We start from the raw sequence: 9,422 nt of genomic DNA on the forward strand, positions 1-9,422 counted from the left end.
CCCAGGTCACAAGGTAGTAATATTAGTCTTACAGCATTTATGGAAGCCTCACTTTATGTGTCAGGCTTTGTGCCATGTACTTTACATGTATTAACTCATTTGAGCCTCACCCAACCCTAGGAGGTAGGTTCCATTATTGTCTTCATCTTACAGAGCAGGAAATACAGACATAGAGAGGTGTAGGAGAGGGTCCCAGCTTACTTTAGGGGCCAGGACATAGCAGAGCCCATGTTCAAACCATCTGTCCTGCTTTATGGACCCTGCCCTACTATTCAAACCCAGGCCTTGGCATTCCTCTACCTAATCAGTAAATCAGCATACCTCGTAGGAACCTCTTGCCCTGAAGCCACAGGCTTCTTGAGGACAGAATGCTTTCTTCAGCACTATGTCATTCCCAGTGTTCAGAGCAGTGCCTGGCACAATGAATATTTATTGAATGAAAGAGTGCACAAACGGTGGCTTCTTACCACCTACTTCTCTCCCCTCTCTGCCCCGAAAGTGCTCCTAACTGGGCACATTTTGACCGTCCTGGACTTGGTCCTTGGAGATGGAGATGCCTGTTTCTTTGATGTGGTCTATGCACCAACATGGCTCACTTGGTGCCCAGCAAGGAGTTCCAGTGAAAGCAGATTTTCCTCACCGGTCTTAAGTTATCAAAGAAAAGCATAAAGGTATTACCCCCCTACCAAGGAAAGATGGGAACAAAAAGCAATACTTAACATTTCCCAAAACTTTCAGGGAGTCTTTCAATTGTGGCAGCTAGAAATCAACTCCAGGACCCCTAGTGGCTGTGGCAAGCTTTCCCTCTACAGCTATATTTGACTCTTGGGCTACAGTAATGACCAGGTGAACACTAGCAATTAGTTCTCTTCAATGTGCCCATGTATGCTGATAATTATACCTTGCATTTATATAGGGCTTAGTTCGCCAAGTACCACATCTATTCTCCCTTTTGATCTTCTGAAAGGCTGGGCACATACACAGGGCAGATAGGATTAGCCCCACTTTATGGATGAGGAACCTGGTGCCCGAGAGGTCGTCACCTCCCCTGCACCACTCAGTTAATAGTGGTAGACGTAGGTCTTCGACCCTCTTATCTCAACTCCTACTCCAGCAGATTGTCCATGTCAGTATTGCATTTAACCCCGCAATTTCTGGGGATGAGAGCAACAGGTAGGTGTATTTCTTGTTGTTGCTCTTCTTACAACTTAGTGAGGTCCTTGATTGGGTCAGTTAATCTTTTTGGATATCAGTTTACCCATGTATAATGGGGAATAAACACCCCTTATCACCTAGAGCAGAGGAGGTTGTGAGGAGTCAGCACTTAACGAACAACATCTGAGTGAAGATATTTGGAAGGGACTATGATGCCTCTGACCCATTTTTCATAAAATAAATTAAAGATCACTTCCTCTGGCCACGCTGTCTAAGATGGCATGTCTGTTACTTCGTTACCACGCTTCATTTTTCCTCATGGCATTTATTGCCATTTACTGTATGTTTACGTTTGTTTGTTTATTATCTGTCTGGATACACTCACCCAAATGTAATAGCCACAAGAGCAGGATTTGGTCTGTTTTCTGCACTCTTGAATCCCTAACAGATGGAATTCTACCTGGTACAAATAAACATTTGTTCAATGAAGGGATGAAGGAATGAATCTGAGCTATGTAATGATTGAAAGTAAGCCAGAATTGGACGATTGAAAGATTTGCTTGAATTTTCCTTGCCCTCTAAGAGAGGGCTCTCATGGTCTGGCTTCCTCATGCCCACTTCTGGCTCAGCCTTGAGAATCAACTTATGCCTGGATGAAATGGGTTCAGTAATCCGTGTCCATGCAGCAGACATGGGTCACCGTATGCCTCTGTACTTTAACAGCCTGGGAGCAGCTTGAGGAGTGGGACTGGTCCTCTTCACTGTTGTATCCCCACTACTTAGCATGGAGCCTGGGCCACAGAGAGGTAAAAGAAATATTTGTTGAATGAATGAATATGAAAAAGAACACAAAGCATGGGTCTCTTAATTCCCTCCAAAATTAAGGTCTCCGTTTGAGAATAAGCTTGGCACATGGCACAGATATTCCCCTTTCAACCTGAACCTAATCTCTACAGAGCTGAGGAGGCACTAAACAGTTGGTTCCCTAATCTAAGAGAAGGAAAGGCAAGCCTAGACTCCAGATCCAGTTCCATGCCATGTTTTGGAATTTGTGTTTACATCGGCCTTCATCCCCATCCTTTCTGCTCCAGCATAAGCAAAATTATCACCCTGCACACTGACTTGCATGCAATTATCAGAGCTCGGGTGCTCCTCCGTTGAGGGACTTCGCCCCTGAGACCGCTGACTCTCTGTGAATGACAAATCAAAAGTCAGGTTTGCAGAATCAGCCGGACTTTCCTGCTCATTTGCAGCACAGGGAGGAAAGAGAGAATGAAAGATTCTGAAAATAAAGGTAAGGGGCCAGCTGCAGAGGGGAGGCTAAAAGATGCTAGGGATGAAATGTCACTCCACAGATATGCTTAGTTTGTATTAATGGCTGACTTTAGATTACTGTGTATATATGTATTTAAAATTCTAGTTACATAATAAACATGACTTTTTTTTTTTTAATGACTGGCTTCTGGTTTCCAAAGATTGTGTCATTTAATTTTCCATATCCGTGCTACCAAATAGAACAATATTTTTGCATTCTTCATTTAATCTTGGCTGAATAACACACATTTCCATTTCACAGATATTCTTATAAGAGCTCTCAGGATTTTGATAATTTTATTTTAGGAGAGTTCACAATAGTTAATTAATATGTAGGTTTTTGATGCATTATTGCAGTTGGAATATCTGAAATACTTAGGACTTTTACAGTTTGGGTTCACAAGAAAAATGTTGACGGAGAATTCCTTAATGAATGTTCACCCGTTCAGGAGGACGCAGTGGAGAGCCATCACTGACCTTCAGAACTGTTTATCTTGCAGAGATGTTCGCATGCAAACTACCCCCACCCCTCCAGCCTCCAGACCCTAGATCCCTGGAATATTATCACCACCCCCACCCCCACCCCATTACTCGAATTCTGAATTCCATTTGAGGCAAGGGGGAAGAGAAAAATGGATTTAAATGAAAACTCAGGAAAGGACAGGGCTCACTAAAATGAGCCAACCAAATTTTTAGTTCAACAACAGGGATTCTGAAGGATTCTGGTGTTTTAAATTCCGAGGCTCCTTAAATTTTCTGCCGCAGTTGGGGGAGGAGCGGAGCGATAGACCTCCAGGTCTCCGGAGGCTACACGTGTTCCCCGACCCTGTTACCGGAAGGAGCCCTTCCTGCTGCGTCGGCTCCTGGTCCTGGTCCTAGTGGCAGTGGAAGGCGCAGAGGGGCCAGACTCCCGGGGAAGCCCCCCGCCCCCCAGGAAAGCTCCAGGGCAGCCGCTGCAGCAGAAGACGCCATCTCCGCACCACCGTGCCCAGCCCCTGCTTCCTGGGCGCTAATTTTAGGGTTTGCCCGCCCCCTTTTCCCCTAGGGCTTTCGCTCTTCTCGCACCCGAGCTGCTGCGCAGCAATTTGCACCCCACCCTCTCCTGGCTATGAGCTCTGCGTTAAGGAGGCCCCAGCACTTTGCCCTTGGACACCGGGGTTGGGGTGCGCGGGTGGAGGCTGGCACGCAGCAACCCCGGGCAGGTTACTTGCGCCCACCGAGCCTCTCCCACACCGAGTTAAGTTGTTTGGGTGACCAGGGAGACGACACAGGCCCCAAGCCTTTACCTCCTCCCTTTAGGCCAGGGCCCCCAGGCTTGGCCTTCCCCAGACCAGTACCCAGCCACTCTGGCTTGTTTTAAGAGTCTCACCTTGTGATGGTCAGTGATGTTTATTCCACATTAAAAAAGAAAAGCCACCCTCCCCTGACCAACCGCCCCCCGCCCCCGACAAAAAACCAAACCAAACCAAAAAAACAAAACACAAAAAACAAAACCCCAAAGCCACAAACAGCCTGATGCCAGTGAGGAGACTGGTATTTTAATCTACTAAACTGTAATGAAGTCTCCCAAGCAATGCCACTTTCTGTAAGTGAGGCTTTAAAAGGGGCAGGGGTAGTTGGTGTTGGTAGTATTAACATCTAATAGGCTCTGGATCATTCACATCCACGTATTGATCTGTGTGGTTTTGATGTTTAAATATTAATTAAGCAGCCTTAGGTGCGGGGAAAGAACTATGTATGCATGGGGCTGGCAAGTGGAAACAGGGCCTCTCCACTGCTAAGCCAGTCTCTGGTGAACAAATAAAACCTGTGCCTGTGTAATCCAAAGTATTTAAATGAACTCAGTAGTGTTGGCTTTCCCTGTGTTGTTTTCAGTGGCCAGAGAAAGGATTTTTGGAAAGAAAAAAAAATTGCTTATATGCCATGTCATGCCAGGCCATGCTCATGTTCTAGAAAAAGTTAAGACTGCCTCAACCGGAGGCTCAGGATGAGGCTAATATTCACTACTGTTTGGAATTTTAACACTCAGTTTCTCAGTGTGTCAGCATGTTTTAAGCTTCAAATCCCTAGCTGCTTTTTGAGGGGAGTTGGTATTTAGAATTTTTGTTTCACTTTGTTTTGGAAAGAGCCTTTGGTTGGGAATCAAGATAGTTAGGTTCTGGCTTGTTTCACCTAATTTATTAGTGACTAAGGACAAGACCCTTTATTCCTTTGGATCTTAGTTTACTTAAAATGGAGAAATGTTAGACTGGATCACTGCCCTTCAGGTTGTGGGTAGTAAGAAAGTAATGTAGTGAGTCTCAAGCAACATTGTAGAAAGATGACATAGAATAGAAAATGTTAGACACCATTACACGTGGTAAGGGTAAACATTGTTTACTGAAACTTCTGTTTTGGGTACTTATGCTTGTTTATGCATGTAGGTATAGGCTGTCTTGATGTCAGATCTGTTTCTTACTGTGAATCCCAGTCAGGAGTTTGAGAAACACTGAAATACATGACAGTTTACTAATTTGGTTTTCAAGGAGTCTGTGAAGTGCAGTTTTATAGGCATGTCCATTTTGTTTATGTATGAAGAGAACATCAATAGTTTTTCTCAGATTTTCAAAAAGGTCTAAGATCCCCAACAGGTTCTGAATGATTGTTTTCTAAGGTCTCCCAAGGCCCTCCCAAGCCGATTTTTAGGGATCAAAGAATCTTTTCAGGGCCAGGAGATGCGTATGTGTTGACAGAGGGCAGCTGAGTATACAATGTGAGGTGGTGTGTGTGTATGTGTGTGTGTGTGTGTGTGTGTGTGTGTGTGTGTGTGGTGCCTGTGCCCAGCGGTGAGGAAAAGGTGTGACCATGGTAACCAGACCATGAGAGCTATTTGTAGGTTCCAAAGTACCAGTTGGTGACCTGAATATGAAACATAAATATCTAAAAATTTGATTCTTTATGCTGAAAACTATCACAGAAAAACTTAAAATGTTGTGAATTGTTCGGAAGTCAACTCTCCTTGCAGAGACTGAAAATGAGAATCAGATAAAATCTGAGGAGGTTGACAGGGGCAAATAAATCATCAGGATATTGGTAGGCAGAAACTGAATTTTTATAAGCTACCATGACATGACTAATGTTCAGTAAATGTTGAGTTGTGGTTTAACAAATGCCTTTCTTTTTCCTCCTTTTGGTACCTCTTGTACTAAAGACAGTTCAGTATAAAATAATTTTTATTTTTTTGAGAGAGAGAGAGAGCACGAGCAGGGGGAGGGGCAGAGGGAGAGGGAGAAGCAGACTCCCTGCTGAGCAGGAAGCCCCCTGTGGGGCTCTACTCAGGGGCTCCATCCCAGGACCCTGAGATTATGACCTGAGCCCAAGGCAGTCGCTTAACTGACTGAGCCACCCAGGCGCCCCTCGGTGAGGCTTTTAAATACAAAAGCTATTGTATAACATTTACCCTGCATATCTCAAAATGCTTTGCAAGCCAGAAAAAATATATATATATGAGACAACTAAGAAGAAAATCGTTGAATGAATTAATAAGTAGATATTGGCAAACATGACAGCTAATTATAATAATAACAACCATAACTCCTATTTAATGAACAACTAGTACGTGAAAAGCTCTGTGAGGTGCTTTGCATGTTGTCACAACACTGTAGGGTAGGGGGTATTGTGCATGTAAAGAAATGGATTAAGAATTTTGTATAGGTACACATGGCTAGTAAGTAGCAGAGTCAGGATTCAAACCCAGGTCATTTTACCTCCCAAACCATTTACCTGGTAGGCAAGGGCTTGAGAATAAGTAGCATGGTGAAATTGCATAGTTATTAATAAAATTTTCAACATCATCTATTACTAAGAATAATAGATTATTATAAAAAGGGAAATGAGAACCATAGAAATGATGACTTTTGACTAATTTTCTGGATTATGTTTATTTGGAAAATAGGCGTTCCAACTCAGCTTGAAATTTTCCTTTTATTTAGAAAGTTTCTGAGTATTTTGTGCAACAATGTTTTAAAAGCAGGGATCTGAAAGAATAGGAGTGGAGAATTTGAAAATTTGGTTGGAAATTTTTTTTCTGCAAGAGTGTAGGGCAAAAAGTTCTCTTTTAAACTTTGTTATTTTTCTATATTTTATCTCAGAAAAGTAAGCATAGTATTTTTTTGAACACATGGGAGTTATGGATAATGTTTTAACATGGTAAAACTAGGTGTGGAGCATTGTCCATGCCAGCAGTTCTTGAAAGAATTTGATTTTTCACTGAAAATCATTACAAAATCTGATTGGGAGTTTGAATATGGACAGATCCAGGCTTTTAGGTGCTAAATATTAAAAAGACTGTGGTGTACATCCCCCAATCTATAATCCAAATACAGTAAGTGGAAGGAAATTAGAAAATATTGTGATTTTTCTTAACCACTATGACTGTGTTGATACTTTTAGAGAAAACTCAAATTCTTTCAAGGATTTTTGTTATTTGCTGCTTGTGACTGGGTAGGTTGGAGAAATGATATGTTGGCTGGGGTGATCTGTAAATAGCTGACTGATTTCTTAGTTTTCAGGGCTAGCATGGGATAAAACTGGATTTTCAGCCTGGCCTATTCCAGTGGTTCTCAAATGGGCAAGGTACTGCTTCCGGGGGTGGGAGGGGGGGCACATCGGAAATATGTTAGGGGCTCTAGAAGCATTCACTGGGCAAAAACCAGAAATGCTGTAGATGTCCTACAATGTTCTGGACTGTTACATTCAGTGACAAATTATCTCGTGTCCGGTGCAACTTTCAAATGTTTTGCTGAGGAGGTAAGTGAAAACCCTCTATAGTTTTCCAATTCTAGAACATACATTGGTTTTACACTGAAATATATATATATGCAGTGAAATTTCCTGGATTAAAAATGCTGTGTAAATTGAGGAGAGATCATACTTAATTTTGTTCAGAAAAACCACTTACTCAAAGCAACACTGCCTGTATTTGAGAAACCAATAAAACACACCTGTCTCATTCAATCTATATAGAGGTACATGTACCTGACTACTTTACTGTGTTCTCTAATATAGTATTGCTTGAGCATTTGCATATTGAAATCCATATTTTTATTATAACTTTTTTTTACTTCTCTTACATTGTAGTTGGTATAGTGTATATATTTTTGTTTAATTTTTTGTGAAGTAGGCTATTTTACCTTTCAGTTTCATTTTGAGATACTAAACAGCGAAATACAAAATATTTTTATATTTATATATATTTGTGTTACTCAGAGTATACAAAATGACCTCCTTAATGATTTTTTTTTTTTTAAGATTTTATTTATTTGCGAGAGAGAGAATGAGAGACAGAGAGCATGAGAGGGAGGAGGGTCAGAGGGAGAAGCAGACTCCCTGCTGAGCAGGGAGCCTGACGTGGGACTCGATCCCGGGACTCCGGGATCATGACCTGAGCCGAAGGCAGTTGCTTAACCAACTGAGCCACCCAGGCACCCAACCTCCTTAATGATTTTAAGGAATTTGAGCCAACATTACAACTTTTGGAGATTATATACACAATTCTATATTTCAGGTTCATTTAAAAAATTAGAACTATCTAAAACAATGAAATTAAACTGAGCATAAACTGCCCTCTTTGAGGCAGAAATACTGGGATATAGGTGTTACAAATCTTCTAAAAAATGATGTCACTGTTAATTGATTTTTATTTATGCTACTGTAACTGGAATTTTTAAAATTTCACTCTCTAATTGCTTGTTGTTAGAATATAGAACTATAACTGATTTTTATTTGTTGACCTTATTTCAGGGGCCTTGCCTAATTCATTTATTAATTTTAATAGTTTTAGAATTTTATAGGTGGTTAGATTTCTGTGAATAATGACAGCTTTATTTCTTCCTTTCCAATCCTTAGACTTTTTATCCCTTGCATTATTGCACTAGCTAAAATCTCTCTCACAATGTTGACTAGAAGTCGTGATGGTGAGTATCCTTATTTTGTTCCTCATCTCAGAGGAAAAGCTATCAACCTTTGACCATTAAGTACAATATTGATGTAGGATTTACATAGGTGCTTTTAAAAATCAGATTAAGAAAGTTATCTTCTTAGTGTGCTAAGTTTTTATCATGAATTTTATCAAAAGTTTTTTTGTATCATGATATCATGATTGTACTATTTTATTTTGTCAATATGACTTACATTGATTTTTTTTGAGTGTTAACTTTGCTCAACTTAGTTGTGATATGTTATTCTTTGTATATGTTGCTAGATTTGACTTGCTAATATTTTGTTGAGGAATATTTTTGTTCACGAGAGGATTAACCTATAATTTTCTATTGTTGTGGTCCCCTTGCCAGGTTTGGTAATCAAGGTTTTGCTGGCCTTATAAAACAAGTTAGGAGATATTTCTCCTCTTTATTCTGTTCTTTGGAATGGTTTTGTAAGATTGGAATTGTTCTTTAAATGTCTGGAAGAATTTACTGGTGAAACCATTTGGGCCTGGAAGTTTTGTTGTAGGAAGATTTTAAAAGGTGGATTCATTTATTTTAATAGGTATAGATTTACTCAGATTTTCTATTTCTTTTTGTGTTAGTTAAGTTGTGTTTTTCTAGGAATTTATCCATTTTATCTGAATTTTCAAATTTATTAGTAAAAGGTTTTCTTTTTATCCTTTTGAGATCTTAATATTTGTAGGTTGTATGGTCTTGTCTCTATTTTTATTGTTAATATTGATATTTCTCTCTGTTTTTTATACTGGTAATTCTCTCTCTTTTTTTTAAAGATTTTATTTATTTATTTGACAGAGAGACATACAGTGAGAGAGGGAACACAAACAGGGGGAGTGGGAGAGGGAGAAGCAGGCTTCTTGCTGAGCAGGGAGCCCGATGTGGGGCTCGATCCCAGGACCCTGGGATCATGACCTGAGCCGAAGGCAGATGCTTAAGGACTGAGCCTCAAATATTTTATTTTTTGACAGAGAC

This window comes from Leptonychotes weddellii, chromosome 4, assembly GCF_054177405.1.
Source record: "Leptonychotes weddellii isolate Sample4059 chromosome 4, ASM5417740v2, whole genome shotgun sequence".
Taxonomy (NCBI): Eukaryota; Metazoa; Chordata; class Mammalia; order Carnivora; family Phocidae; genus Leptonychotes; species Leptonychotes weddellii.